Source organism: Desmodus rotundus, chromosome 9, assembly GCF_022682495.2.
Source record: "Desmodus rotundus isolate HL8 chromosome 9, HLdesRot8A.1, whole genome shotgun sequence".
Taxonomy (NCBI): Eukaryota; Metazoa; Chordata; class Mammalia; order Chiroptera; family Phyllostomidae; genus Desmodus; species Desmodus rotundus.
Window position 1 is genome coordinate 97336177 of NC_071395.1, and position 24268 is coordinate 97360444.

The window sequence follows — 24268 nt, forward strand, 5'->3', positions numbered from 1 at the left end:
ACGTCCTTTCTTCTCTATTATTCAGCAATGCAGTTCAGTTTGACAACTGTTTATTAAATACCTGCTACCTGTGGGCGCTGTGACAGGCTTCAGTGACATGAGTTTTCAGCTTTCACAGCAGCCAGAAAATAAATGGCACTAATCTTGTATTTTCTGAATCAAATTCCTTTTTAAAAAATGGATTCTTTTGAGAAAGTACCCTCCCTCCCACTCCTGTCATGTATCCCCATGATGCCCAACCTTTTTTGTTCTCATTGGGATTTTTTTTTTCAACTGAAAAACCAGAATACTAACTGTTGGCATTCCTCAAACTTAGAATTTCCCATTCATTTGTAAGTCTTCTAGATACAGGTTTGTTTCTATCTTCAAAATTTGTTGAGACCTTGGGTACATGCTCATTAAGTCCCCACTGTATCTTCAACCTCTCTGAGGTGGTTCTCTCACCTCATTGAGGTGTTAATTCAATGTCACTTTGAAGGCCAATATTAAGTATAAGGGTAATTCCTTTATTTTTTTCTATACTTTCTAAAAGATGAAATTGGCAGTGAGGCCAAAGATTGTGAGATACTCTAGTTTTAATGGAATCAGACTTCTGGTAGATTTAGGAAGAAATAAAGTTCCTCATCATACTGAGATCACCTTGCATTTTTAAGTACAAGTTTGTATTAGAAAATAATTGGAAATATTCTGTGTTAAGCACATAGCATTCTCTAACACTATCTGGCCACACAACCTGCAGTATAACTCCACCAAAATATGTTTGCATTCTCTTTTCCTTTATTGCAATTGAAATGGTTTTTACTTCACTTCTTTTCTTAGATTTATATGTTTTTTGTACAGGTGTATTATTCCATTCTATAGAATCCTAAATGCCTCTTCTTTTTCTGTCCTTGATAGGCAATATGCCAGCCAGTTTCTCCAATCAGGATAAAAAAAAATTTACATCAGGTGAGCAGGACTAGCTATCTACAAGCCAGCATCAAGAAAGGCTTGAAATGGGTAGGTTGGATGTTTTTAGAAGGGTTCATCAAGGCCATAGTAATGGAAGGGAACCCCTGAAAGGCATATGCCTCATGAGAAACTTCTTCGGCTGTCTGAATTGATTATCTGTAGCATATAGTCACCTATGTTTTTAAGGGTACGTGTCTTACAGAGTCGAATCCCCTAAAGGAATAAATTCAGCCACACAATTCCACAGGCTGTACCCAAATGGAGGGGCATATCGTTTGCTGGAAAACCCATTCCCTCTCAACCTTCCAAGATTTTTGTTTATATTGTGATGATACCTACAAATACATCCAGCCTGCTGGATTTTAAACATTTCATTTTCACATCTCTCTTCCCTACCCGGTTGTAACCTTCTGGAGGGCAGAGACCATGTCAGATTCATCTGTACATTTCCACAACCCCCCACATGGATGACGTTTCTTGAATAAATGGTCTGGTTTCCTTTGTGGGCACAGCTGCGGTGGATCCCAGGTAAGAATGTCTGAATTTAAGGGTGATTCTACTCTTTCAAAGCAACAGAATTCTTATGTGACTTAACCAGGGCAATAATTCTGGCCACAGAGATCTGACATTTAAATATATTTATTTGGATGGGGTTAATATTTTTCTTTTTCTTTTTCTCCAAAGGTCAATTTATTGTTTATTCTAGCCATAGGCTTCATCATGAAGGTAGAAAAATATCTAGGAGATTGCATATGTCTTTCATGTATCTCAGATCTCCAGTTCAGTGGCTTATCCCCTCTATTCTGTAGGTTTGGCATATAAATGCCACTTTTTTATTGCCTAAGATATACTAGGAACCACCATAGTGCACTGTTGGTGGGAATGCAGACTGGAGCAGCCATTGTGGACAACAGTATGGAATTTCCTCAGAAAACTATAAATGGAACTGCCTTTTGATCCAGTGATTCCACTGCTGGGATTATATCCTAAGAACCCTGAAACACTAATTCAAAAGAATCTATGCGCCCCTATGTTCATAGCAGCATTATTTACAGTAGCCAAGTACTGGAAACAGCCTAAGTGCTCATCAGTAAATAAGTGCATCAAAAAACTGCGGTACATTTATACAATGCAATACTATGCCGCAGAGAGAAAGAAGGAGCTCCTACCCTTCGTGACAGCATGGATGGAACTGGAGAGCATTATGCTAAGTGAAATAAGCCAGTTGGTGAAAGACAAATACCATGTGCTCTCACCTATAAGTAGAACCTAATCAACAAAACAAACAAACCAGCAAAATAGAATCAGAGACAAATAAAGAACAAACTGACGGTGACCAGAAGGGGTTAATGGTGGAAAGAGGGGGAAGAGTCAAGTCAAGAAACAGATATAGAGGACCCATGGGCATGGACAACGGGTTGGAAATTGACTGTGGGGGCGCAGGGAAGAGCAAGCGGAAAAATTTGGGACAACTATAATTGAACAACAATATGAAAGTAAAAGAAAAAGAAAGAAATCGAGGAAGCCCTGCCCTTGCTCTGTTGCTTCTTGCCACGTCAGACACGGCAGTCTTTCATATAATTCTGTTTTGCAGTTTATTTGGATTTATGTTCTCCTCTCTCTGACAAAAGTCCTATTTCAACTCTGTTGATCAGCTCAGAATTATCCGCCAAATATATCCTTCCAAGTCTCTGTGAAGTGTACCCAGACCCCAGCCAAGGCCCTTTGTTCTGGTATCACAGGCCACAGTCCAGGAAACTAATGTCTCCTCTTCAATGCCATCCTCAGCCATCACATGCCATATCCTCCTTTTCCAAATGCATGACCTTCAGAGGAAGAAGAGATGGACACATCGTCTATGCCTGAAGAGTCCCTCTACAATTTTCCATTGAGAACCTGAAGGTCTTTGGGGACCTACCCCACCATTCATTTTCATAGGAATGAGAAGGAAGAGGCAGTGAATTGTGGGGTTCAGGAGTCTTATCTGGCATATTGCCAAATGCCCTCCCCTGTGCTGTCACTATGCAGGTGCCTCTGGAGGGCACTGTCCAAACTCTACCCAACTGATCATTTCCTCTGAGAGTGGCCATGGGCTTCTTCTACATGATGATTCCTGCAACTCTCTCCTCTCGTTGGTGCTTTTCTTTCTTCATCAGAATGTCTTATAAAATGCTCCACTGCAAGAATCTCTTTGTGGAGTTTCCCCTTTTCTTTTCATTCATATATCTTTGACATCTGTTTCCATTCACGACTTCAGCATATTTTTCAATATGTTTGCTTTTTCCCTGAATTATTTTTCTACTCCCTATTACATTAATTGTTGAATAAACTAGAATAGAACGAGGTGATCCCTCAAATTTTTCCTTCATTTTATGCAGTCACCGAAGCTTGAATATAGAGCAAACAAGCTTTAATCAACAGCCTCGGCGGAAAGAGAGAAATAGATTCTGAAGGTCAGGAAGTTCTAGTCACTGTGAATCGTTTCCTGAGCCTCAAGAAGAAAGAGCATCTGTCTATCTCTGGATCATAGGGAACAATTGTTTTCAAGCCCTGATGATTAAAACAAGTTCATCTCTTCATTCATTGTCTCTTTAAAATACCATATTTTGCTGTGTATAATGCCCATCCACATTTTTGTGTGCAGTATACATGAATTATTATACCCATGTATAATAATACGCATACCCTTTACAGGGGTATGTCATCACTATACCCATGTATAATGTGCATCCTTATTTTTTCCTCAAAAATTTGGGCAAAAAAGTGAGCATTATACACGACAAAATACAGTAATCTATGCATTTGAGAATCTTTGTGTAGCTTCTCAAAAGCTGGTATTGAAATATTAAGACCAATGATAAGCTTTGTGATGTTGTAGAAAGAACAGCAGGCAAACAATCTAGAGAACTGGGCTCTAATTCGATGGTGGCATTGTGTGTGGTTCAGGCTGTTCTTTCAACTCTGAACCTCATTTCCTGATCTATTAAACTGAGGCAGAAAACAGTTCCTGCTTCTCCCTGGGTATTTGCAAGGGTCAGATATACACTCATACACATAGACATGTATGTATATATGAGTAAGCACATGTACATACTTTACAAACTGTGGAATGATTCACAAATTATCATAGCATTTTGAAGCTGGTCTGGCATCCTAGGATCCTTATAAAAAGAATAAGCTAGAATGAACGCACCTAGATTATGATTGTCATAGCAAAGCTGGTTATATAATATCGAGCGGGTCATTCATCCTGTTTTAGAAATTCCCCCTTATGTGAAATAGGGATGGTGATTCATGCCTGGCCTTCCTCCAGAAAGTTCTGCTCTCTGGCCTGAGGCTCCGCCTCTTCTGCTAATGAATGACACCAGCACCCTACTCACTTTTCAGCTTGCAACTTACCCTAAGGTTCCATCTAGACAACACATCAGAAGGGTGCTGTCACACCAATATCTAGGCAAAACATGTCCTACATACTAGTTGACTGAGATGGAAGTAAGAGGAATCGGCATTTCATCACACTGGGGCATGTTACCCTAGGGCAAAAATTTTGTATTCTAGTATTTTATTATAGGGTATAAAATAACTTGAAGTAGAGTCTGGTGTCCTCTCAGCTTATAGTTCTAGACAGCCATACCATCATTTATTAATCGATTCCCTACCTACAATTCTTTTATTTCACAGTTTGGCCAGCGCTGCAGATTCAGTCACGATTCACACTGATGGTGCTTGAGAGTCAAGCGGAAAGAATGTTCGTTGTTGGATATAGATTCGGGTCCGTGACATTGGACACAGAGGATTGCTGTGGAACCTGGAGCCGAAATCTGTGAGCATGAAGGAGGAGGTGCAGATATGTGTACACGCTCATGCATGTGTGCACATAGGTACACCCCCCCCCCGCCCCAAACGGCATCGTGGCTGAGAACAAATACACTTCGCTATTTAATCTTTAATGCTGTCGGTTCTCAGTAGACCAGAACAAAGGAAAACTCATGAGGAGAGGAAAGTACAGTGATGCATTTGTTGCTTCTGTTTGAAGTCAGCCACGGTGAAGTGGATTTTCATTTAAATGTGGGGTTAGTTACTTTTGGGGGTCAGAGAGCACATGCAAGGCAGGACACTGAGCAATTAACCTTCCCCCACGTAAAGATCTATGAGCTCGTGTACTTGGAGAAAGGCTGTTTTGTTAGTTTTTCACCTGAAAGAAATTTACCAGGCCACTCAAGGATACACAGACTTAATAACAATGACAAAAATGAGCAGGTAATTTTCTTTATGTACTTCCCCCAGCAGATGTCATGGAGGGTTTTGCTTCTCGGGGCTGATATCTAGAGAGGTAAGTCCAAATGACTCTTTTCTAATGGTCTCTCACAGGGAAATAGAACTTATTTTCCTGCTTTGCGCCTGCCCTGGCACCGACGTAGTGATTTTAAGGGAAGCAATTCCAAACCCACATCCTCACGGCCTTTCGCAATGACTTCCTTCACCTATGGTATATTGATGTGTTCTGAGTTTAGGAAATCCCACTGGAGAGAGGCCTTGCTTTATAAAATAATTGAAAACTTAAGAGTATATATCAATAGATTGCATCTTTTCCGAAATGCACTTCAAAACTCATTCCAGCAGAGCCTTCGCAGTTGTGAGAGCTATGAGCAGGTGGCTGCACAGGTGAGTGCTGCCCAAGCCAGGACACGCCCTCAAGCGGCCCACATGAGTGGGGCAGGGCGGCAGCCCAGCCGGAGAGCCCCAGGAAGCCCTCAAGTTGCTTTAATGACGTGTTTTATCAAATGCGGGAAGGACGCGTTTCCTCACCAAGTTGAAAGGGTTCAAAGATATCTTTATGTTAACTGAGAACGAGAAAACTGGACGGAGGCACAGGTTGTCATTTGCACGCAGCTTCTGCACATTTTCCCCACAGCTCGGAGACTCCAACCGCAAAGCAAGGACAAACCACCAATCACGGGTCACTTGAGAAGGGCTCCAACGCTCGGTGGCAAATGAAGCCATGAAACTCTTCCATCCAAAGGGACCCATGGTTCTGCTTTTTCGCAGAGGGGGGAGGGGTCACGTAATTGGATTCTTAAAGTGAAGATACACATTTGTAGATTTGAGGATAATAATTTGCATCATCAGAGGAGTCTTTACGTGACCAAAGATTCACCAGAGTGTTTCCTAAATAGTGAGTTTCCCATCTCATTTTCCTGCTCTTTAAATCATCTCACTTGGTAGAACCACCACTGCAGTGAACTCTGGTTACATTCCTATTCTCGAGCAACAAACTATTGATCATATAATGAGGGTACTTTAGACTCTTTGACAATTAATGCCCTTGGACCAGGTCCAAGATTAGAGGCCACTGAAGCAGGTCCAGCTCTAAGGAGAGATTAGTACACTGTATAAAAAGAGATATATACCTATAGTCAGAGATTAAGATTTTTTTTTTCTAACCAAAGCAATGAAAGTAGCTTCAGAGACTTCTAATTTGGGGCCATATGGGTTCTTTGCACCTTTATTTGGACAGTCCTCAGACCTTTGGGACATCCCAAATGTAGTAACAAACTATTTCCAAAGCTACTTGCAGAAACCGCCTGAAAAGTCTGCTCTGATGCATGTCAAGGCTATAGAGATGCTGTTAATTTCCAGACATGGGGCATGAAATAACAAATGGCATTGTGCATGGGGAACTGGGACTCGCTGTCTTATGCTCTAGCTACCAACGCCGACAATACTCAACCGCAAAGTGAAGACTTCCTTCTGCTCTTTATCTGTCTGAACATTTTTGACAGTTCCCTCCACAGACTCCTCAGGCTCTTCAGTGTCACAAAGGTTTCATTTTTACAGAACAGAACTGGGTTCCTTTTAACCTCTCCTCTCTCTGTCTCAGACGTCCCCATTGAATTTGAGATGTGTGCCTTTCTGCTTTTGCAAAACTGTAGTCTTTTAAGTGGAAAAAGAAAAAAAAAAATTGAGTTGGAAGTCTGACCAACATCCAGATCAGCTAGGCTCACCAGATTCAGTCCAAGGTTTGACAAGCTGCTATACAGAAAAAGCAGTCTTTCGGAGGCAAAACTGCTTGCCAGAGTGCACATCAGCCCTGGCAGAGGGCAAAGCACCAGCTGCCTGAACACTCTCTCAGACTGCATCTCCAAGGGCAAAAAGGACTCTTCAGTTTCAGCAAGGTGAACCCTTCCCCCCTAGCCCGCTAATCAAAATGCTACTTGGTTGGCCTATTGAAATACCCCCCCACCCAGTAAGCCTGCACAACTTTACCCAGCTAACCTCTGCCCAGGGAGACGTCAATAAAGGAACAAAATGCAAATAAATTAGCATTCATCACTGCTGATCTAGTATAAATATTTATAAGGGAAAGATGCGGCGATTTTGAGTGATACCATGATCCCGGCCCCACATAAACAGTTAAAAACAGCCATACTTGCGAGATTGCACTTTGCATTTTTTTTTTCCATTTCACATCACCATAATCACCTAATAAATATTTAAATGGACCCATTTGCTGTAACTATAAAAGAACCGTGTAAACTTGTTGTCATCTAGACACATTAGCCGTGGTGGAGTCAATGAATTTCAACAGTCACTTAATATTGCAGCCACTAGCTACCTTAAAACTGCCAGCCACGGCCTGCCAGGAAGCTACTGTAACAGCCCGGCTCCCTACCTCCCGAGCAAGACACGAGCTTCATTATGAATGCGAGCATTGCCGCTCTAATTAGGCCTGGGAGAAGTTTAACAACCATCCTACAGTCTTGCTGCTGACAAATATAAAAATAAAGCCTTGTTCGAATTAGCAACGTGAAGTGAGAAGGTCTAGAAGCACCAACTGTCTGACCGGCGCTGGAACAGCTCTAATCTATAGTGAGGTTATTTTGGTTCATAAACTGCTAGTATGTTACCTGCAGGAGGTCCCCCCTGTAAAATGAATTATAGTAAGCTATATGTGATAATTAACCATGCATTAGCAAATATCTTGAAACAGGGAGGCTCTGTTTTCTCTGTATTTTGACTAATAAAAGCATGAATTTGTTCAACAAATGATCATTTAGGTTGTGGAATTCTAACCATATTGGAAGGACACAGTGAGTAATACAACATTGTGCTGGTCTAAGGGTTTCCTTACCCAAACAGGCTGCTTAATAGGCTGGCTCCATACTATGATGCTATTCACAGACCTAAAAACCACAGCGTTGAGAAGACAAATACAATATACATTTAAAATAATATGAACCTTGTGCTCTTATTTACTTAAAAATCACCCTATATGTGACAATTAAAAAAAAACCACGAGTAAAGTTCTATTTCAGAAAACAGCCTTATATTTCGTTTAAAATAATTTAAAAACTGCCACAACTTGGCAACAATTAAAAATATATAACTGTGCTTTTTTTTTTTTTTTACAGAGTGGGTTTCTAAGAATTTTCTTTAGAAGCTTCCAATGTTCTGCAAATAAAAATTAAATCACAACACTGATAAAAACACTGTATTTTCTGAATTATTTAAGTCATCATCCAAAAATGACACAAGGGGCACAGCTGATGGGAATCAGTGGCTTGGGACTAAGTGTTTTGGGTGCTGGATTGAAGGCGGTGGCGGGCCTCTGGGAGGTTGGCGGGAAGGGGTGTCCTCTCCCGTTGCCAGGGCATTCGGTGAGAACAGGAGTCCAGGTGTCTCCACCATTAGAGGAAGCTGTGAACAGAAGTGGCCAGCGAGAGGAGATGGAGATAATGCCTTAAAATGTGCAGGCTTTCCCCTTGTCCCACATGACACCCATTGCTTTTTCATAAAAGAGAATATTTCTTCCTTTTTTTTTCTTGTCTTCTAACCTCGCAGTTAAAAATGCATATTTATCTGTACTATATGTAAACACGCACACACATACTTACACAGATCTAAAAATAATCCAGACAGACCACTAAGGCAGATTTTATCCCAAATATGTGACCAATAGTTTTGCTTTAAATAGTCTCTCCAAATCCATCAATAAGTTGAGGTTATCCCTTCTAAGCAGTTTCAAGAGTTTATATGTTTATACCTAAACTGCTTCCATGAGATATTAATAGACGCTATGCTAAAAGGGGTCTGTGGTCAGATATACACGAGAACCTCTGGGTTAAGTAGAGCGACAGGTCTCTTTACTCCGGGACCTCTCAGAGCCTTTACTACCCACCGCTGTGGGGAATACTGGCCCGGGGTACACACGAGGTGCACATAGCCAGTTCTCACTGGAAAGAGTGGCCAGTTTTATGAAGAGTTGCCCAATGTTGCAAAGAGATGAAAACAGGTGTTGATTTTGAAGCCCTTGAAGGACCAGGTGGGTTGAGGGCTAGTCATCAGTAAATTTTCCAGGATGGAATTTCCTCTACCCAGTGAGAGCACCCACTCCTCCAGCGGGGCTGAGGGCTTCCTTAGTTTGCCGAAGGGGCTATCCTCTTGACAATCACAGCATCCCTCTGTTGCAAGTCATTCACCCAACTCCAGGTTCTCAGGGAAAGTCACAGGCAGACATAGTTTGTCCTGTCAGCAAAGAATCCCTTCTTTCCTTTCCATGTTAAGTCGAAGCATTTCTACTCTTCATCACTGAACACCTAGCAGGAAGGGGCAGGTGGGGGGTCATTAACTTCTGTGAGGGTGGTGAAAACACCCCCGGACTCTACACAGTCTTTCGGGCTCAGACTACCCTTGGATCCAGGTGTGCTGTGTAAGGACTGTCTCTTGGACTGTGAGGTCTCTCTGTTTACCTCCCAATATGCTGAGTGGTTAGAACAAAGATGATAAACTCCTACAAAAGCGGAAATCTGCAAATGCAGTGAAAATCTTGGGCAGGAAAATCAAAGAACACTGGTGTTAAAACAAACTGCAGACTTTGTCCAGTGAATTTGGGGGCTTGGCAGTTGGTGTAGGAGCCCCCGGAGAGACTCGCCGCATGGAGTGAACAGGGACCCTCTGAGCACCGACAAATAGCCTCTCTGGAGGCTGGTGGCACAGGAATTATCCCCGTTGCCTAATTCCTCAGCTCTGCTCTTCACACAAACACACCTTGCTGAAAAATTTAAGAATTTTAGTTTGGGTCCTTGAATAAGAGTGGAATTCTATCTACAGGCGAGTGGGAATTCTCAGCACTGGCTTCAAGGTGTTTCTGAAGTGTTTGTGAGAGTCTGAGACCACGTCAGCAAAACAATGTGTTTCTCAAAGTTGGTCCTGAGTTGTGTTTCCTCATCTAATGGTTAGAAGCGCAGGCTTAGAATTAACCAGATAGACCTGGGTTTGATCTGGCCTCTGTGCGTATCCTGTTTAGACACCCTGAGCCTCAAGTTTCTACCACATCGTGATAACAAGATAATGTATGCAGAGTACTGGGCACACAGAAGGAGTTGAGTAAATAATGGTTATCCCTCATGCCTTGTCTACTGCCACCCGAAAGAGACACATTCCACAATTGCAGCCTTGTGTTATAACCCAGTCTGGACCTAGACTGTGTGCCCCTATTAAGAGGTAGGAAAATCTAAGAGTGTTTGCTTAAATAATAGCTGCTTTTTCTGAGCATCTGTCGTAGACGTGCCAAGGCTTTGTGCAAAGCAATTTTTCGTGGGTGCATTTATCCTATTTAATCTTAACAACTTGGCTATGATTTGGAGATTCTATTTCTAGTAAACTGTAGTCAAAGATAGAAAAAAAAAATGAATCCCTGATGATAGAGTGGTTTCTTTCACCCCATTCCCCTGCTGTCAGGACTGATCTTACAGCCCTGTGCTGTGTCTGCACTATTTATTCATCAGCGTGGTATTACTGATTGGGCTTGGGAGCGAGTGCTAAGAGTGCCCCCTTTTGGTCCTCGAAAGCCTTACAGCCCATGTGGGAGAATTAAGTGTGAAGCCTCGGAAGGCTCTTTGCAAGCACATTCAGGGTTATTTGTGTCTTGTACTGTTGTGTCCCCTGGTCGGTCTGTATGTGGCTTTTACATTCCTTAATAAAGTAATAGACATGAAAGAATTCTGTGGCTGACGCCAGCAGCCACAGAGAACACCAAGTCTAAAGTCAGCTAAAGGTAAACATATGGAGCCATCCAAGGAATGTAGCAATAAAAATTGGAACATATGACGGAGCCTCCCCTCCCCCCTCTATTTTTCTGGGATAATTGTGTCAAGGAGTGGGTAAGAAGCAGCTCTTCGCAGACAGCAAGCCTTCATTGTGATCTGCTGTCCTCTGGCAGGGGGAGCCAGTCAAAGAATCTTTCAAGAAATAGTTAGCTTCTTTTTTTTTTTTCCCCCTGAGTGTTCAACTACCAAAAACCTCTCAAATCAAATCCAAAGACAATTATTTATTTTCCAGACTTAATTTAATAGCAAAAACACCCCTGGAGGACTGAATGTGGTATTTGACTTTTATTTGGGCCACTCTGGGCATCACCAGCGGCTATATTCTCCAAAGTGTGACTTTGCAGTGAGCACCGCGGCCCACAGAGCTATCCAGGGGCGCTGGCTGGGATCCTCACTGTCCCGGCAACAGCGGCCCGGGGCCCAGCCAGAGACAGCACATAAATAATGCTTCTCAGTGCGGCATCGACTCGGTGTTTCTCCTCCATGGCTCTTACTTTTCATTCTTATGGAGGGAAAACATGACCCCAGTCTGTCCCCAGACCACCTTCCCAGCCTTGTCTGACACCAAGGTGGCCCCACCATAGGCCCTGTCTGTCCCTGGCCCGTGGAATGAATTGATGCTTCCCTATCTCGTCCTGCTGTTGCTCCTTGCCATCCCCATTGCCTGAAGCATCCCTGTCTCTACAGAGAGCATTAGATTTTAAAGCAACTACTATAGAGGCCAAGTGATGGATTCAAATCCTGACTCCAAGACTTATTATCTATATGTTCCGAAGAAAGGGAGCTGGCTTCTCTGTGCCTTTCTGTGTGTTTCTTGATCTGCAAGATGGAAACTATATAGGACCGACTTATTTTATAGGGCTATGATGGGGATGAAATGAGCACTGGTTTAGCCAGTATCTGGCACATGGTAAGCCCTCAATAACTTTCAGTTATTATTAGAATCATTATTACTCCCACTATGGAAATTCTACTCACCTTTCAAGAGACACATAAGTCTCATTTCTTCCATGAGGACTACAGGGAGCCACCCCCTGCCTTACCAGCCTTCTTTTTATTCAATTACTCAATTGTTCTCCACCTCTTAGGTCTTCAATCACTTATTTTGCTGTTTATTAGTCTCACTTGAAATAATTTCATTCAGTGAATAGCCAATTATGAAGCACACACAATGTGTAAAGCACATTGCTGGATATAGAACAATGGACCCAACATAGGAGCTCCTGCCATGGAGCCAAAGATAGAAGGGAAATTATGGTCAAGGGAAACCATGGTCAAGGGTGACCATCATGTGAGGTTGAGAATGTTAAATGCTAAAGACAGATGCAAAAAAGATGTCCTTGGGTAGAGAGGAGTACAGAGGACAGAGAGGTCTGTGGAAGTCGAGGAGATCAGGAAATGCTTTATAGAAAAGATGGTGTTTGCTGGGTCCTTCAATAGGCTTTGAGTACTTAAAGACGGGGAAAGGGGTAAGGAAGGTCAAAGGTGGAGAGATAAGTGACTGGCTATTGGCACCTGTCACTACAACTATGATGTTAGCCCCAGGAAGCCAAAGACCACTTCAGAAACCGTGTTACCTTGCCTTTAGGCGTGTGAAGCAGTCATAGCCAGGACAGGACAGGAAACCAAGAGCAGTGTGGAGGAAAGGCCAGGGAGACTGACAAAATGGGGAGAAAAATAGATAGCCCCTCGAGAATGGGCCTGGTAAGGGCAAGCCATTCATCCTAGAGGAGGGCTTGCTACTCTAAAACATTACAGGTAGTATTCTAAGCCATGGAGTCCAATCCAAGGGGCAAGGTGAGTGCATGTTCTTCAGTGGTAGTCTAGCAGGAGTGCAGGGAATTTTCATGAGCCTCTAACTAGAACAATAGAAGGAGGGCTCTGCCCTGGGTCAGGAGCTGGATGAAAGGGTGGATTTAGAACTCCAGTCTCAGCATGCACCAGCTCAAGGGACTTTGAATGAGAGTGGGCTGAGTAAAGCAGTACTTCAAGGGCAAGGATGCTTGGAGCTCTGCTGTGCTCCAGTGCCAGGAGTCATATCTGTAGGCCACCCTACTGAGTGTCTGGGAGGCTGCAGCTTGAATGTGCCTGTGGACTAGAGTGTGCATAATAGAAGCAGCATGGGTTTTGCAGTCATCAGAACTTGACTGAGCTCATTAGCTCTGTGACTGAGCAAATCAGTATCCCTCAGCCTCAGTGCATTCATTTGTCAAATGCGGCAGATCACACACATTATATTAGTTACAAAAGACATGATTATGTAACGGGCCTAGACTATGGTTCACCGACCAGCATTATTGACACCACCTGGGCACCTGTTAGAAATGCGTTCTCAGGTCCCACTCCAGATGTGCTGAATCAGAATCTGAATTTTAACTAGACCCCCAAGTGATTCATAGGCATCTTAGAGTTTGTTAAACACAGGACTAGGATAGCATGTGACTGAAGTAGGTGCACTTGCTGTTACTTCCATTGCTCTGTGGACCCCTGCTCTGTGATGATTGATTCCAGCCTGGATTCAGAGCAGAAGAGATGCACTCAGAGGGGCTCTTCCTGGTCCAGAGTCTGAGTGCAACCAACTGCCAGGGAATGCTTCTCATCAATTCGTGTAGACTTGCAGTGACTTGCAGAGTGCCCTATGTACCAATCATACACTCACACATGTCATGCCCCCTGGGCTTTCCAGAAAAGTTGAACTTGAATTTGTTAATCCATGAGCAGCAAGGTCTCTCTCTTTGAGCCCAATGACTCCTAGCCTCTGGCCTCATTCCTTTGGTTTCTGACTTAGCAACACCTTGTGACTTCACACTTTAAAATTTGCTGTCTACTCAATGTGTCAGTAGCTGTCTTCATTCTCATTGGATAAAGGCCCACATCTCTTGCTGTCATGAAAATCCTCAGTGTGTTGTTGGGAAACAGAGGAGAGGTTCTGCTCCAAACTAGCAGAACACGGGACACTGAGTCCCCTCCTTCCTTTTCTGCTCTGGCCTACAGAATAGCTCTGGCATATCACCTCCCAAACCCTCGCCTCCCAGTCATCCTCAAACCCATCCATTCAAAGCCCATTTTGTGTAGTAGGAACTTCAGTCCCCCTGTGGTGCTGAAGGTGGGAGGTGGGCTGAATTCCCAGGGTTCCCTGGTCGAGGATGCAGCCACCCTGGAACATGTAGTAGAGGTGGAAAGAGTTAAGCACGGGCTTTGACTGCAACTAGTCGATTCAGTAGCAGTTAAATCTTGGACCACAAATTTAGCCACTTATTGTGTGACCATGAGTAAGTTACTTATTGTGTCCAAGCCTCAGTTTCCCTGCCTATAAAGTGGGGAAATAACTGCACAGGATTCAATGATGCATTCCAAGGAAAACGCTCAGTATAGCCCCTGGCACACAATGAGTACTCAATAAATGTTTGCTATTAATATTAGGCTCACCTTATACAAAGAGGTTACTCTCTGCCCTCCTTTTCCCATTTAATAAGCAAACAGACAGCTCAGACTTGGACTGGAGTTCTGGTGAGCTCCACCCAAGTGGAAGCCAAGTGGTGCCTCATAATCCCTGAAAAAACAACAGGTAACCTCCAAACTACACACCCAAAGGAGCCAAGACCAATGCTTTAGTGCCCATTAGTCCCGGCTGGCTTTCTATAGGAAATATGACCTCTTTTTTTCAGTGACTGTAATTTGTGGATTAATTAGACTATTTGACTTTCTTTCTCTTTCTTTCTGATGGCCAGAGGCCTCATTAGCACCTCCATTAGCATTTGATCATAGAAGGAGGAAGCAGCCGAGAGTTCCAATAGTCTGAAGCAGGAGAAAGGAGGAGAGGGTGAAGGAAGTGTTCTCTCTGGGATCCTGAGTCTGAGATGTGGCTGGGGATAAGCTACGGACTCATTCACATATCACATGTTTACCGAACCTCTGGTGTGCTCATGGTCTGCTCCCAGTCATCCCAGGGGGGAGGAGATGCCAACTTCACGTGGGGAACAACAACAAAGAGACATAGAACAACAAATCCACGATGTGGGAGTGAAATGGCAATAACAAGGCAGGGCTCACTCATGTTTCCTCCCTGAGTTTTAGTTTGCTCATCTACAACATGAAGAATGTAGGCCATAGGAGAAGGGTTACAGACTTACCAGGCTGGAAGCGACCACCGAGGTCTTCTATGCCAATAGTATTTTCTGTCGGAAAATACTGGACTGTTGGAACATGACCCACCTCCAGAAACAGGGCTCTAACTAGCTCAAGCGGTAGCTCCTAATTGTATGACAATTGTATTTTACTGAAAAGCTATCTCCCTGTAAGTTCTTTATGTTGGTATTTACTTCTGAAAGCTGGCCAATTCTCAGAAAGCCAGTGCTCACAATGGCCAATTTTCCTGGTGGTAGATTCTATCGAAGCCAGTTTGTGGAAAACCAATCTGCTAAACGACCAAGCCTGACCTTCAGCTGGTAGGTCCAGTAAGGCAGTGTCAATCATCCAGTTAAAGCACTTTCTGTGCCTTTTCTGTATCAGTGGAAGACGAACACTGTCTGCAGAGTCCCCACTACTACCCCAATATCCTGGCAACTTCCCAGAAAACCTCCTTAACCTTCCCATGATCCAGAAACCAAGGGTGTAATGCCTAGTACAGAGAGAAGGTCCTCCAGGGCTCTCTGCCAGCCCTACAGCTAATATCCCTTCTGATTGGTCCTGGCTTGTACTGTCCTATTGCTAATATCTTCATATCATCCCAGTGAATGGTTTGTTTACTCTCCGGGCCAAATAGACTAAACCTCAGTATCTTCCTATGAGCATTAGGAGACAACTGTTGAATCCACTAACTCTGAATATTCACATTCTCAGGTTCTGCCCCCCTCTTTTTTTCCCTGGCACTCTTCCTCTAAATGTTTTCATGTGGCCACTATCCCTCTTTGCTGTGACTTTCCTGGTGGAGGCGGGACTGCACAGAATGGAGCAGAAGTCCCCTTGCCCTTAGGATGGATACTTTCCTCTAGCAATAGAGCCACAGATAATGTCAACTTGAAGCGGCTTATCAGAGCTAAAATTCTAAGAAACCAAAGACGACCTAACACAAGGCATTACATGACTCATGTCCAGTTCAGGGCTATGCTACTAAGTGCTCTTAGCTCACAGGAGAGGAGATCATTAGCAGCCAGGTGCTGACTCTCTGGAGGTTGCTCAACTTGACAGCTGGAGGAGGAGCAGAGAAAAATGCTTGTAGGTGGGTGAAAGCACATGAGCAGGGGAGAGAAAGCAAGAACATCCCCAGGGTGACCTGGGGGGGGGGAAAGTAAGCAGAACACGCCATTTAGAATAAGACCTTTAGAGGAAGTGGGGAAGAAATTGAAAAGGTAAAGGGTGGGGTGGGAGTGGGAATCTCAAAACTGTTTCGCAAGTAATGTGGAGTCACAGAGCTTTTTAGCTGGGTAGGAATATGGTCAAAGGGCAGCTCTGAGAAGAACAATCAGTGTGTGCTCTTACAAAGAAACTAGCTGGGCAAGGATACAGGTTAAAATGTCAGGAAAATGGGAAAGAAAAAGATAAATTCAAAAGCATTAAAAAGTTGGAACAAATGTGGATGGATCACCAAAAGAATGGTAGAGAAGGGCGTGGAAGAGGCTAAGGCTGCAGGAACAAAGGAACCACTACAATTTTGATGAGAGGGGACCAGAAGAATAAGTAGCATGCTGAGAGAAACAGGACATTCAGGAAAGGGAGCCCGGTTGTGGCAAGTGAATACACAAACCTCCCGAATTCAAAGTGATGCTCTAATCTTCTTGAGAGGTGTCAAGAAGGTAGTTGAAATGGTGAAAAAAGTAGTACATTCTAGGAAGTTCTGTATCAGAGTAAATTACTCATTTTTATCAGTTGTCTTTCTGATCTTTTCTTTCCATGCCGGCCCAAGTGTTACCTGACAGGGCTGATGTAAGCGGGTGGGAGTATTTCCTGAGGTTGGGTTCAATTGGAAATGACTATTCTATTGTAACAGGAATCAAGGTCAGCACCAGGAAGAAAATGTCATGAGTCAAGACCCCCCAAAAAAAATGATGACAGGGTGGGAAAATTTGGCTTGTGGAAGAGTGGAATGGAGAGAGACATAGAAATAGGTTAAATCAAGCAGCATAACTCAAGACTGTGAATGGCAGGTTGATGCTGGGGAACTCCTTTTGATGGACTGGTAATGACAGTGATGAAAACAGTAGGTGATTAAAAATACAGCTGAGTGCTGTGAAAGAGAGGGTGAACCTGTGTTGAAAGAATGAATACCTTTGATGATGGAAGAATGCAGCACCATTTGAGAATTAGTTTGAGGGACAGGAAACCTAGGTGGCTATTTGAAGCTGAAATTAGTGGATACAACATCCCTGTCACCAGTGAAAATGTAAGAAAGAAGGATTTGACCAATACAAGTCACACAACTGTGCGGAGTGAAACTGTAAGTGCTACCCCGTCCGGGGAGCTACGTGCCAGGTGTGATGAGGATGGGTTTCATGTTATTTCTCATTGTTGTGACAACCCTGAAAAGATGAGGAAACCGAAGCTGAACGTGATGAAGTAACTCAATCTAAAAGTGGCAGATCCAGAACATAGTTCGTGCTTTTCTGTTTACTCCATACTTAGTAAAGCTTGCAACATTTGCTCAAATTTATGCACGAAGGGTACAGGCAAAATTGTTAAAGCATGGTTGAACTTACAGCCCAGGTCGTTACTCTCGTGTTTTACTGAATTCATGCCAACAGCATTTAGATATGCTTTAGCTTCTTCTATCAAAGACCAACTAAATATGGAAAACATGTGCTTTCCTTGCTTGTTACTCCCCTACTTAGGATTCTTGTCTAACAAGCTTCTTAAAAGAACTGTGACCTTTCTGCCTCCATTTCATCATTTTCTACTGGCCTGGTTTACCACCCTCCCCCACCGCCACCCCACACCACTGTACCACAGTGCTTTCTGGAGGATCAGTGGTGATGACCATGACTCAGTCCAAAGCACCTTCACCCTCTATGACCTCCGAGTGACATTCAGAACTGTTGACAGCTCCCTTACAATGCACCTTTCTTTTGGCTTCAGGAATTTTAGAAACTCCTGGCTTTCTTCTTACTTACTTGGATGCTTTTTTGCTGTCTCCTCTCTCTTTATCTTGCTTTTAAATGTCAAAGTTTATCAAAGTGCAGTCCTAGCAGGTCTTATCACTTTTTTTTTTTTAACTCTTTCCCTAGGCACCTATGCTCATGATTTCAATTACAAACTTTGCGACTCCCAAATGTATACGTCTAGTTCAGATCTCTGTTCTGAACTCCAGATCAATATAGCCAAATGTTTACTACATGTCTTACAGACCCCCGTGGGTCAGCATGTTTAAAAGATGAAATCATCTTTCTAATATCTTTTTCTCTACCTCTTCCACCTCCCCAAACCTCCACGGTTCTTATCTCAGGAAATGCCATTACTGTCTTCCAGTTGCCAACACTTGAAACCTTCTACTGAATCATTTTCTGTATTAAGTTATTAAATCAATAAGGTGTCTTGATTTTATTTTTCAAATATCCCTCACATCAATAGATGATAAGTTCCTTGAGGACACTTCATTCCTTGAGGAAACGAAATCTCTGTTGCTCAGATCAGTAAACTCAGTGCATCACATGTAGCCCAGCAAATAGTGAATGCTTAATAAACAAAATGAATAAATGGTAAGTGAGGTCTGTCCAGAAAGCTTCCAGCCATGTGCTATGAAAAATAGAGACATGTATTGAAGAAGATGCAAGATGCAAGAAACTTTGTACATAGGACAATGATGCCTCGGTCCCCTACAAAGTAGGCTCATTGGGACCTCACACAATTCTCCCAGTTGCCATTAGCTGCCCTATTGTATTTTCCTGAATCTCATCAATGATCTGAAATCTTTTCCCTTTCAAAGGTAAGTTTGGTTTTGGGAGAAGCCAGAAGTTACAGGGCATGAAATCTGGGCTGTAGAGGGGCTGAGTCACACATTTGATGTTTTGCCAAAAAACTCTGCAGGAGATGTAATGCATGAGTGGATGCATTGTCATTAAGCTGCCAATCACCAGTTGCCCATAGCTGTGGCCTTCTGAATCATCCGAATAGTTTCTGCAGAGGAATGTTCAAGCTTAACACAAAATCTGATGCAGACTTGTTGCTCTACTTGCTCATTTTGAATGTGATGGCCACACAGTGCACATACTCATTCAACGGCATCTACCACCCCCACTGACTAGTACAGTGAGGTTGTCATTGTTCATGCATACACATTCCAGTCCACTCTCCTTGGCTGCCAGGTCACATCAATGTTGTGCAAACCGTTCTCATTATATTAACAGTGGCTGGACTTTTTCTGGACAGACCTCATAATCTATTCACTTCTTACCATTTCCACTATTGCTCTTCTAGTACATGTTACCATTATTTCTCAGCTGAGCTACCCATCTCAGAGGGTTGCTGGGAATTAAATGTGTGTTAATACATGGAAACAGTTGAACAATGTGTGGCACATTGTAAGTCCTCAACAAATGCTAGCTGTCATCATTACTAGCCATAGCAACAATAGTAGTAGTATGAATACTGATAAGGGACATAAGTAAACATGTTGTCACAGATTCTAAGGTATAAATGTACCTATTTGATTTTATAACAGGTATTTCCATGCAAATCAGGCATTACAGAAAAATTTTAAAAATGAAAGGACTTTGTGGAAAAACTGAAACCCTCATACCTTACTGGTGGGGATCTACACTGATGTGGCCAGTTTGGGAACAGCTTGGCAAACATTTCCTCAAAAGGTTAAACACAGAGTTACCAAATAACTCAGCAATTCCATTCCTAGGTAGATATCCAAGAGAAATGAAAACATATGGCTTCATAAAGCCATATGTACATGAGTGTTCATCATAGCATTATTCACAATAGCCAAAAAGTGAAAGCGATCTGAATGTTCACCGATTGATAGATTAAAACAGTGGTATGTCCATACAATGGAATATTATTCAACAATAAAAAGTCCTGGAACGTGCAACATCATGAATGAATCTTGAAAACATGCTGGATAAAATGAGCCAGTGACAAAAGACCACACATGGTGTGATTTCATTTACAGGAAATGTGCAGGATAGACAAAGCACTAGAGACAGAAAATAGATGAGCCAGGTTGCCAGAGGGAATGGGTAGAAATGGAAAGTAATTGCCAATGGGTAGGGGGTACATGTGGGGGGTGATGAAAATATTTTAAAATTGATTGTGGTGGTGGTCGTACAACTTTGTGAACATAATAAGAACATTGGATAGTGTACTTTAAATGGGTGGGTTGTATGGTATAGGAAATACATGTGACCCCACCAAAATAAATAGTTGAACAACCACAAATGAGGGAAGAGGTATTCAGCCCAGAGCTATTCATTTGGCTTTCCAAATGTGTATATTAATTATGCAGCCCTCACATAATATATCAGAGTACCAGTTCCTTCACATCCTCACCAACGTTGGTGTTATCATGCTTTTAAATTCTTGTCAATCTTGTACACTCCTGGCCCATAGCAGCCACTCAAAAGTTCTTTAGGACTGAGTGCATGAATACTGTTAAGTTGTACTTCCCCATTACTAGCCAAGTTGAGCATATTTTCACAGGTGCAGCAGCTATTTGTACTTCCTTTTCTGTCTGTTACCTATTCTTCATTTGTGCCTGTTTTTCCTTTGAGGTATCGTTTTCAACAATGTGCAGGGTTTCTTAATTGGGTTGTTTTTTAAGTCATCATCCAAAATCAGAAATAAGGAGTTGTTTCTACAGGCCCATTTCTCATTATTTTTTTTATCTGTTCAACTAAAAGGTGGAGAAGAATGCAGAAAATATGAATATGGAGGCTGCACGCACCTGCAGTTGAAAGTGCAGGTCCTGGGCTTGACTCTCTTGCTTGGACCACTTCTCTTCCAGTTGTTTCTCATCCAAACAATGAGATTTTTGTATCTCTATTGTAACTCCATAATCTCTAAGACCCCTTCGTGTTCTGACAGCCAATTAGTCTGCAATTAGGAAATAATTCATCATGTCTGTCTGGTTAACTGGATCCTGCTCTGCAAGGGGTCAACAAGCTTCCCACCACATCTCTCCCATGCAGGTATCCATCTGACCTGCTCAGATGCCACTTAGTCACTACTCAGAGCCTCTGTCTTTCCCTGGAGGTATGTGACTCTCTCTCTTTAGCTTATGATAACAATAGTAACTGCTGCCATTACTATTACTTTGGCTAACATTTACAGAGCCCAACATTTATTTCCTAGGCACTGTGCCCCAAATGAGATGTGTACTGTCTCATTACAACAGTTCTAAAAGGAGGGTAACATCAGGGTTCTTGTTTCACAGATGAGAGTGTGGAGACACACAGAGGCTGTGTAACTTGTCCAAAGTCCTACAGTAGGTATCTTGCACTTGCACAAGTACAAATACATGCACTTGAGGCTTGTGCAGCCTGGTTCCACCTGCTTGATTTCTACATAGTGTGTGCCAAGCTCTCCAGAACCCATTCCATGTTTTTATCTTGCTTTCTGTTAACAGAACGAGCACTGCCTCATTAAAGAAGTCAACCTGGGGCTTCTTTTATTGTGTGTGCAGTTCTGAGCTCAAATTATCTTGTTTTCTTTTGTTTTGAGGGTTTGGCACAGTTTTCACTTATATACTTGGCTTAGACTGAAGACTCATTATGCAAAATGCCTAATGATAAGGTTAGATCTACCTCACTCCCAACCAGGGAAATGCAAATGAAATCAGCCATGGCATGTAATTTTCTGCCTACAAGACTGGCAAAAATGAAATGATGAATCCAGTGGCGACGAAGGTGTGATGAAGAGGGCGTTGTTACAGATACCATTACTCAATACAACACTTACTGAGGACAAGGTGACAATGTCTTTGACAGCATCAAAGTTTAAATTGCACATGTAGTTTGTCTGGATTAATTCCTCTTGGGGAATACATCCTACAGAAATGCCACAGAATGCACTTACCCATATATATGCATGTGTGTATAATATGTATGTAATGTACTTGTTATTATACACACACCACACATTGGGGCATGCACTCATATAGGTATGCACCTGAAACATGATTATAATAGTGAGAAAATCTAAACTCTAGCAATAGGCAAAAAGAAAGAAAAAAATGATAGTAATTATAGAATGAAACACTATGCAATAGCTTGAAAGAATGAGGAGCATCTATACATACTAGCATAAAAAGAACCACACAACAAATTCTTAAACAAAAAAAGCTAGTTGCAGACCAAAATACATAGTGTGATTCTATTTACAAGTTTAAAATAATCCATGCTGTTATGTGCACTTATTTTTTATATAATTGGTGTGAATATTCATGTACATTTTTAGAAAAAAGTTATCTGCAGGATATACATCAATTAATGGTAGTTATTTCTTGAAAGAAAAGGGAATGGATTTGGCTTGGGGGTCTGGGTTAAAATTTCACCTTTTGCTCTGTGTATATTTGTTCTGCTTGGATATATTATAACCATGTATTACTTTAGTAATTAAAACAAATAATAATGGGAGAAAAAAAGAGCCAGAGGCTGTAGAAAATTGATTTTCCTAGAAACTAGACCAGCTCCTCATATTAATGACTCACATAAACAGTAAATCAGGTTAAAGCGGCAACCACAGCTAGACTTCTGTCTTCCCTGCTCCAGAGGGAGGTCATCTTTGAGGAAGTGAACCCCCCTCGGGGATGAGCCTGCAATGTTCATAAGCCCACGAACAAGCTCTAGAATTATGTAACATACAAGTTTTCCTGGATTGGTAAAAATTCTTGCTGTAATAAAGATGCTAGCCTGCATTGTAATAGCAATTGCCCTAAATGTCTGTGTAATTTATGTAACACAAGAACCATTTTTTTGTCCATAAAACCCTGCATGAATGGATTCAATCTATGAGGCAAAGACGATTTCATCTGCAGTTAGCCACTTGAGGGTTTTGCTACGCACTTAAGTCAAAATATATAGCCCATATGCCATATCCTTGACTCAGACCATAGACTCCCCCTCTGATTACCATTTTTATCCTTGGTTCAGTGAGCTGCGTTGTTGGAGCAAAAGCCATTTGGCTCATAATGATTTCAAGAACTTTCCAGATATAATGGTGTAAATTAATGGATTATGCCACCAGAGCTTTGCCATCTTTTCAATCTAATGGGCTCTTCATGCCACATCCAGAGCAGAACTGAAGGTGTTTCTCTATTTTGTTAGAGGTGGCTATTTCTTTATCTTCCTCTTGACCTATTTTTCTTTGCTTGTCGGTTTTAGTTTTCCTCCTGTATATATCTGTATCGAAGGATTTGCTCCTAATAATCCAGCTTTTCAGCAACAAATCTTTTTTTGCAAATGACAAGTTCTGTTTTAAATATTTACCTTTGTTACTTTTGGGTATGCCCTGCATGGCCTCAGCAAAAGGTAGTACGATCGTATTTCAAACAGTCAAGGAGGTACACAGATACGCAGGAGAGGCTATGAGCTGCAACCAAATGGTGTTTGAGCAGGTCCGATGGGTCCATGCCTGGCAGAGACTCGGGGAGCCGCTCACAAAGTCTTTGTAGACCAGGGTCCAGTTAATCAGAGAGAAACCACGGAGAGGTGGAGAAGGTGGGGTGGGAATGGGCAATGAGCCAGAAGTACAGAGGTTTGGATTTTCTCCAAGTCAAAGGAAGGAAGAAAATGGATTCTCATTTAAGTTCAAAAGGCCAGTGGCCAGGCTACCAAGGGCCAGGGGTGTGGGCTCAGATGAATGAGACCAAGAGCTAACCCCAAATCCTGAGGAGTAAGGCAGACTTACCACAGGTAGCTCAGGGGTGGTCCAGCGGGGTCCCACGGCCTCCAGGCTGCTCCCCTAGGCTCCAGCTTGAGGCTGCCTAGGTCTGTTTAGATTCCTCACCATGGTTCCCAACCAGGAACCAGGAGGCTCTGTGCTTTCTCTGCAAACACAGTCCCCAAAGTGGCAGGCCAGGTTGAGCCACTCAGTTACTGTGTGTGCAGGTGACATACCTTCTGCTAGGAGTGTCCTGACAGGAGGTGAGGAATCTGACATTTTAGGCTGGGATTTCTTCCTCTTCCTTTCGTGGGGAATGTACTGGGGCCAGTACTCTGTGGCCTGAAGCATAGTTTGAAGGAAAGAGTTCAAAGCAGGTGTCATTGGGC

The 24268-nt window shown here is 42.6% G+C and overlaps 1 protein-coding gene across 1 annotated transcript in view; it reads right to left on the reverse strand.

Annotated features, from left to right (window-relative positions):
* The window catches only part of ANKFN1 (ankyrin repeat and fibronectin type III domain containing 1), a 297585-nt gene extending 273639 nt beyond the window's left edge, over positions 1-23946 (reverse strand). Inside the window, exon 1 of the mRNA XM_024573255.3 lies at positions 23907-23946. The gene's annotated coding sequence lies outside the window, so the exon portion shown is untranslated. The remainder of the gene's footprint in view (positions 1-23906) is intronic.
* Positions 23947-24268: the final 322 nt, after the last annotated feature.